The sequence below is a fragment of the Mercenaria mercenaria genome, unplaced genomic scaffold (assembly GCF_021730395.1).
Source record: "Mercenaria mercenaria strain notata unplaced genomic scaffold, MADL_Memer_1 contig_2817, whole genome shotgun sequence".
NCBI lineage: Eukaryota > Metazoa > Mollusca > Bivalvia > Venerida > Veneridae > Mercenaria > Mercenaria mercenaria.
The window spans coordinates 55,999-65,184 of record NW_026460899.1 but is presented as its reverse complement, the minus strand read 5'-3'; positions in this window follow the sequence as shown (position 1 = coordinate 65,184).

Below are 9,186 nucleotides of genomic sequence, written 5' to 3'. Positions count from 1 at the left end.
AACGACCGTCTTTCAAGTTTCTTAGCCGTAATTGGTATAGCGAGTTGTGGTTGTAATTTACTCGTTTACAGACTCCCCTCCACATACCTGAATATTGTAATACTGATGTAGGTACTAACTTCAGTAACAATACTAAAAGTACTAAAATATAGGTTAAATATATATGCACAGTAATTGCTGTAAGCAATAACCGGTTATTTATGTAAATAACTTCCAAACGAATAACTGTAAATAGTTTTCACATTTGTATGTTGATAGTTTAAAGTAGTGCAAAAACCATATTGAACAGTGTCAATAATTGCCAACATAAAGTACTAACCGCTTAGTTAATGTTAAAAAAACAAACAAAAAAACACATATAGTACTTACCACGTAAAAATGTTAGTACTCGCCAAATGTTATTACTTACCACAGTATTCGTCTGAAGCATCAATACAGTCAGACACAAAATCGCACACTTGACTGATGTGTATGCAGTCTCCGTCATTACACTGGAACTGATTTCTCATACACGACGTCTGTCCTGATAGTTGCGTCTACAAGCAAATAATATTTTTAAAATAGATATTCGGCGTTGGTCGGGAATTAATACATTAAACAATTGTCGTCAGAAACTCAATTGTGATTTGCAATTTTGTTTTCAAAGTTATTGAGGAAAATCTGAAGATTCCGCACGCATTTAAAACACGTCGATTATCATAAAAAATAGTGTCACTTATTATTACGAACAAATGAAGAGTAAAAGTTTATTTTAGCGTCTTGTATGTAACTTACGCAATGTTTATGTAAAGACATACACCACTTAGGTAGTATATGGCCTACACAATTCTTGTTATTTTCAATTTAGTGTTGATTTTTGTTTTTGTTTTCTTTTTCTACCAGAAAGCTTATCTTTTAAATATTTATTAATCTATTTAAAGCATGCCATTGTAAATTGCTTAAAGAACAGATTTTTAGAAATGGCATTCTTCTTTAGGTAACATAATAATGCTTTTAGTAGTGAGTACAGTGATAGACCACAAAATATCACGACCAGAAGTCTAGTTTCTATCACAGAATTTATTGTCATATTTTTGGATGCGATCGACAACTGTTCCCATTTTAAAAAATTAAGATCCAACAATATAACATTAATTAAATATCAAGGAAAACCTGACAATAAGTTATTTCATATGAAGCCCCTCCTAAAGCATTTTTAAAAAAAACGCTGAAAGACTTTCCAAAATCAGACAACTATTATGAAAGAAATTTATGAAAATTGTTGGTCACAGTGTTAGCCGTTTTGTGTGTTTATGACATCATTAACAGACATATTAAGTATTTATTTAACAGATAACCTTTTAAGTTATAAGTGTTATGTATTTCTTGTGCATACGATGTAAAAGATAGACAAATAGAGAAATTATTTCATAGAAATAATAAATACAGTTTAAATATGTGTCTAGAAGTTTAATTAATGCGCTATTTTGAGTTTTGTTTCCATGGGAACATTGCATGCATTCTGAAGAAATAATACTTCTTAATGAAAGAAAAATTATGAATAACTCCATCCAGTGAGTTCTCCTTTTAAGACTATTTTAGGCAAACGTTAACCTTCTTCATTAATACATTTTGTGTTAATTAACATCTGTATATCTGGACGGCTGTAGTCGATAGACGTCTTCGAATAGGTGTGAGTGTGTGTGTTCGGGGTTAACGTCTATTTCAACAATTTTTCAGTCATATAAATGACGGTGTCTACTTGTAGCAGTGAGCACAATGCCCAACTTTATAGTGCTGCCTCACTGGAATATCACGCCGTAGACACGTGGCATGATACCCCTACCAGTCACATTATACTGACACCGGGCTGACCAGTCCTAGCACTATCCCCTTAATGCTGAGCGCCAAGCGAGGAAGCTGCTAGTACCATTTTTTACGTCTTTGGTACGACGCGGCCGGGGATCAAACCTACGACCTCCCGCACTCGAAGCGGTCGCTCTACCACTAGGCTACCGAGGCGGTAGGCTTCGAATAGGGTATAACAGGTATCACATCTGATGAAAGTTCTTTATAATGCAAACAGCTGTGTGAAATACGCAGAGGGAATAAGCAAGGACCATTATTTTTACTGACTTTTGTGAAATATTGCAGATTAACATGAAAGGACCAAAATTCCAAAATTTACAAGTGCAAACTTAAGGATTTTTTTAACCATTATGTTTTGCACTTGGTATGTTTTTTCAAAGACTTTAGTGTACTGTTATTTTACTAAATCGGTCTCAAGTCTTCTGTCGCATTTGATTTATTGCCAAAATCAAACATTCCATTTTGAAATCTTTATACATCCTATAGGGTAAATTTATATGCAGTATACGACATAAAGTGAATAATGAATATATAGACACTTGATATAGACATAGTACTAGAGATCAGTCAATTGCCCAAATTATAATCCTACCTTGCATTTACATCTACACCTGTATGACGATAATTAAAAGGCAGAATTCATTTTCATGGAAACTAATGAAGAGTTTTTTTCTTGTTTTTATATATGATATGGGATATGGTATAATTAGCTTTATATCTATTTCAGCTTAAATAGTTGATCTGAATTTGTTTTATCAGTCTTGAAACATTTTTGATATCATACAATATGCGTGTATTTGACAATACTATGTCGATATTTTACTCTTTTTAAAATATCAACACAGGTTTGTACTACAATTCCCTTTGGAAGATTTATAGACGTATTTGACAATACTTTTGCATTGACATAAGTTTTTCTGCAATAATCCAGTTCTAATAGGGGATTAAATATTTACCAATGGCTAGATAGGTAGGACTATCTGCAAGAGCGAGTACATGGAAATTAAATAAAAAGTTTTAGAAAATCATTAATAACATGTTTGAAAATGATCAGATCAGGACTTGAGTATTTTATTCGGTTTGAATGATATATATAAGCAATCAATGTTAATTTCTTAATTGTTTTTCAAAATTTTAAAACAAAGTTACTTTCACTACTTTATATGTATAAAAGCAATGCATAAACAACCACCAAGTAGACATTATAGCAGACCGGGCTTATGTTCCTGGACTTAAAAAAAACCTATGACTCTTACATCACTTTATATTACATTTCCCCTAGCATAGGCAGCAGGGGAAGTATTGCATACAGATACACAGGCCTCAGCATTCCAAAGTCACGAAAATGACGCTACACTAATTCAAAGTACAGAAAATGAAGCTACAATGATTCAAGGTACAGTAAACAAAGCAACAGTAATACAAAGCACAGGAAATGAAGCAAATAAAATCTGTGAAAAGAACCTTTGAAAGCTAAAAATGCAACAAATAAGAATAATAGCAGACTCGGTGTGATTTTGTCTGTTCATGAGAGGTAATAATATGTGTAACACCTCTCAAGCCCCCCGAGTCCCGGCTTATGCGGAACTCTCATAAGTTGAACGGACTCCATGATACCAAAGGACCAGAATATATATATAAAGATACATTTATTCAATGATTCAAAGTACAGAAAATGTAGGAACACTGATTCAAAGTACAGAAAATTAAGGAAAACTGATTCAAAGTAAGACAAGAGGGCCATGATGACCCTATTTGGCTCATATGAGTTTAATTGCTTGTTTTAACAAGTTTCTTTGATAAAGCTTATAAAACGAACTAGTTGAGAGTTCCATGTTAAAGATTCTTCAAGATAAGTACTGAAATCTTTTGAAAAGTTATAAAGGTGATCAACAGCTCTTTTCCGTAGTTCAAAAACAAGAAAAATGGTCAGTAGGTAACGAATAAGACTATTCAAGAGTATTGAATTCTATATAAAAAAAATAAACAGGTGGATCAAATTTCTTTTCTGTAACTTCAAAACCGAAACATTAAGTCATTAGGTCATGATTAAGACTATTCAAGATGAGTATTTAAATCTGTATCAAACAATATACATTGTATATATTGTCCAAACCTTTTTGCTGTAGCATCAGAAACAAGAAAGTAGGTCAGTATGTCAGTGTTAAGAACATTAAAGATAAGTCTTGAAATATTTATAGAAAGTTATTGACGTTGTCCAAATTTCTATGCTGTTTAGATCGGTGTGCAAAACTGTATATGTCATCCGAATATCATGCTTGTATCCTAAAATAAACAAACAAGAGGGCCAAGATGGCCCTAGGTCGCTCACCTAAGAAACACTCCATAACAGTGTAAAACATGTTTGACCTAGTGATTTCATGGAAACAAATATTCTGACCAATTTTCATTAAGATTGGACCAAAAAATTGGTCTCTTGCGATAAAACAAGCATTTTCTTAGATATGACCTAGTTTTTGACCCTAGATGACCCATGTTCAAACTCGACCTAGATTTTATCAAGGCAATCATTCTGACCAAAATTCATGAAGATCAACTGAAAAGTACAGTCTCTATCACATACAGAAGTTTTTTCTTTGATTTGACCAAGTGACCTAGTTTTTGACCTCAGATGACCCATATTCAAATTCGACCTAGATTTCATTAAGGCAATCAACCTGACCAAATTTCATAAATATCAACTGAAAAAAAAACAGTCTCTATCGCATACACAAGATTTTTCTTTAATTTGACCTAGTGACCTAGTTTTTGACCTCAGATAACCCATATTCAAAACGGACCTAGTTTTCATCAAGGCAATCACTCTGACCAAATTTCATGAATTTCAATTGAAAAATACATTCACTATTGCATACACAATGTTTTTATTCGATTTGATCTAGTGACCTAGTTTTTGACCCCAGATGACCCATTTTCGAAATCAGCCTAGATTTTATCAAGGTAATCATTCTGGCTAATTTTCATGAAGATCAGTTGAAAAATACAGCCTCTATTGCATACACAAGGTTTTTCTTTGATTTGACCTAGTGACCTAGTTTTTGATCCCAGATGACCCATTTTCGAACTTGGTCTAAATTTTATCAAGGCAATCATTCTGACCAAAATTCATGAAGATCAATTGAAAAATGCAGCCTCTATCGCATACACAAGGTTTTTACGTGATATGACCTAGTGTCCTAGTTTTTGACCCCAGATGACCCATTTTCAAACTCGGCCTAGATTTCATCAAGGTAATCATTCTGACCAAAATTCATGAAGATCAATTGAAAAATACCGCCTCTATCGCATACACAAGGTTTTTCTTTGATTTGACCTAGTGACCTAGTTTTTAACCCGAGATGATCCATTTTTGAACTCGATGTAGATTTTATCAAGACAATCATTCTGACCAAAATTCATGAAGATCAATTGAAAAATACAGCCTCTATCGCATACACAAGGTTTTTCTTTGATTTGACCTAGTGACCTAGTTTTTGACCCGAGATGACCCATTTTCGAACTCGGCCTAGATTTCATCAAGATTATCATTCTGACCAATATTCATGAAGATTAAAGATGTTTTTCACAATTATTTCAGGCGGACAGAATTTTTTGTAACTTTGCATATTTATAGATTGATGTATGACAAGTTAAAATAAAAAATAAAAATAATAGGTACCCGTGCTTCTTTTTTCAATATTCAAAGTTTATTAAGAACACCAAATCGGTATTTTTGTCTGAAGAAACAGTACATACATGTCATAATAAAACTATTGCAAACAATTATTTATTCGAAGTTTCACTCTGATGTTACTGTTTATGCATCCGAATTAATAACACCACTATAACTATGCATAAAATGTCAACATATAGATATATTAACTCATAAAAATTACTCTTGACAGATGTAGAAAGTATCTGAAACTGAGAAAAACACGAAGTATTTCTTAATGATATGAAAAATCTAGCGGACAGAATTTTTCCAAATTTTATATTATGTAAGCTAGAACTAAGACTAAAATCTAAACCAAAAAAATAATATCAACCCGTGCTTGTTTTCAAGAAAAATTAAAAAATATTCACTCCAACCAAAAAAGTATTTTTTCATTACCCCACCCACCTAAAAATTATGAACATTTTTTTTCTTACAAAACAAATTGCACAATGTTATTATCAGTTCCTTAACCAATATTCTTACTCACATGCGGAATAATGCTTTTTTAAGGTTGCATGCCTCTAGGTCAAATACTTTTTGAGATACGTGCTACACAAGCTTTCACATCCCATTTACGTATATATTTGACCACGTCAAGGGACATAAATCTGTTTTTTATTGAGTGAAACCTCAAATAAAAGCACTGGTGCACAACTTCGCATGCTGAATTTAATTCTTGTATGGTTTCATGACTCTTGGCGCATATAATTTTGAGGTACATGCGACACAAATGTTTAGACCCTTTATGTATAATTTGACTATCAAGGGCCATAACTCTGGTCTTACTACGTGAAATGCGGGATGGGGCATATAAAGTATAACAACGTTTTTAGGAAGTCACATTTTAACTTGAAGGAGATATATCTACGTTAAGATTTTCTGGAATTTTATTTGACTTGGAGTCGGCTGCATCATTACTGGACGAAATAGTTTACTTTCAAATTGGCTGTCCACAATGTATTCGATTCGAGCACTTCCTACAACTACTCCTCCAATAAAACACCATCATTTTTAAAGGTAAAATATGGATGCACGACCTATATTGTCAGTACATACGATATATTTTGCGCGAGTGCGCTGCATATCAGACAATTGTGCACTTTCGGTGGCGAATTCTGAACGTTACAGTGGATATCGCTTGCTGCGCGGTTGAGCTGCGCACAAAATATTGTGATGAACTCCTTTAATTGAAAAATACAGCCTCTATCGCATACACAAGGTTTTTCTTTGATTTGACCTAGTGACCTAGTTTTTGACCCCAGATGACCCATTTTCGAACTCGGCTTAGATTTCATCAAGGTTATCATTCTGACCAATATTCATGAAGATTAATTGAAAAATACCACCTCTATCGCATACACAAGGTTTTTCTTTGATTTGACCTAGTGACCTAGTTTTTGACCCGAGATGACCCATTTTCGAACTCGATCTAGATTTCATTAAAGTTATCATTCTGACCAATATTCATGAAGATTAAATGAAAAATACAGCCTCTATCGCATACACAAGGTTTTTCTTTGATTTGACCTAGTGACCTAGTTTTTGACCCGAGATGATCCATTTTCGAACTCGGCCTAGATTTCATCAAGGTTATCATTCTGACCAATATTCATGAAGATTAATTGAAAAATACAGCCTCTATCGCATACACAAGCTAAATGTTGACAGACGACGGACGACAGACGACAGACGCCAGACGACAGACGACAGACGCCAGACGACAGACGACGGACGACGGACGCCGGCCATCGAGCGATCAGAAAAACTCACCTGAGCATTGCTCAGGTGAGCTAAAAAAAAGCAGGACAGTCGGTCAACCTCACAGTCAAGTTACCCCTAATTACTTGGGATCATCAGGTAATTATAATGAAACAGTATAGGAAATATGATCAAATAATTTTTTGAAGTATGTAGTTCCACTATACAGAGAATAGGGGGCTATTCTACTCGCCTCGGCGTCGGCCTTTGTTTTTCTGTCATATCTTTGTTGCTATTTCTTATATCTTATTTTAACTTTACGTAAACATTGTCCAGCATACAAACAAAGTATTTGCAAGGGCTAGGCCTAGTATGCCCAAGGTCAAGGTCACCAAGGTGTTATACTTAGGTTATTTCTAAGGTTAACGTTTTCCGGCAATCTTTGTTTTTCTGTCATATCTTTGTTACTATTGTTTATATCTGACTGTAACTTCACATAAATATTGTTTAGCACACAAACAAAGTATGAGTGGGGGCTTGGCCCATTATACCTAAGGTATAGGTCATTAAGGTATTATACTTTGAATTATTTACACATTAATCTTTCGAAAGCTTTGTTTATAGGCATACCTTTGGTACTTTAAAAGACAATGACTTGAAATTAAAAATATTTCTTTACAATCATCGTCTACATGTGTGGTTACAATCCTCAAAATTCTAATTGTATTTTTGACAGAATTATGCCCCTTTCACACATAAGGTGTTTTTGGCAATCTTGGCTTTCTGGATATAACTTTACTACACTATAAGACAATGACATGAAACTTACAATGTATCTTTATCATCATCATTTGCATGTTTTTCAACAATCCCCATAACTGTTATTTGTATTTTTTACCAAATTATGTCCCTCATACTTAAATATTTTGACAAACTTAGTTTTCTGGACATAACTTTGGTGCTTTATAAGATAACTTGAAACTCAAAATATATCTTTACCATTATCATCATTACCTCTTCCATACTTGACCTTTAACCCTACTGAGTTGAAGGGTCTCTTCATATCTTTGTGTATCTTCCTTTTAATGTAAAGGTCTCTTTTTGAGATAAAAAATAATTTTACTGTCAAATCGCCTAATAGTGGAGCGCGGTTCTCACGGACAGCTCCTGATTCCTATATAACTCATACACAAGTGACCCTCGGGGCGGGGCCTCCTTTCAACCCGGGGGAATAATTTGAACAATTTTGTTAGAGAAGCAGTAAACACTGCTACATACCAAATATCAAAGGCTTAAGCCTTGAACTTTCAGACAAGAAGAGTTTAACTAGTTTTCCTAGTAAATGTAAAACTTGGGGCCCCCGAGGCAGGGCATCTTTTCACCCCAGGAGCATAATTTGAATAATATTGGTAAAGGACCACTAGGCAATGCTATATACCAAATATGAAATTAAAGCCTACGTCTTTCAGTTTCAGACAAAATATTTCAGTCAATATAAACACCGGGACGGTGCCATATTTGACCCTACGGGGATAATCTGATCAGTCTTAATAGAGAACAACCATATGATGCTACATACCAAATAGCATAGCCCTAGGCCCTGTGGCTTTGGACAACAAGATTGTTTTTAAGTTTTCCCTTTCTGTTGCTATGAATTAGGAGAAGATGTTGTTTAAAGGAAAGTGTCGACGGACGGACGGACGCCGGATGACGGACGCCAGACGGGCGGACGCCGGACGGTGAGCGATCAAGATAACTCACTCTGAGCCTTTGGCTAAAGTGAGCTAAAAATTAAGCAACACTAATGCAAAGTACAGTTAAAGAAGCAACACAACACTGGTTCAAAGTAAGAAAATGAAGCAATATTGATTCGAAGTACAAAACAAAATGAAGCAACACTGATTTAAGGTACAGAAAATTCAGTA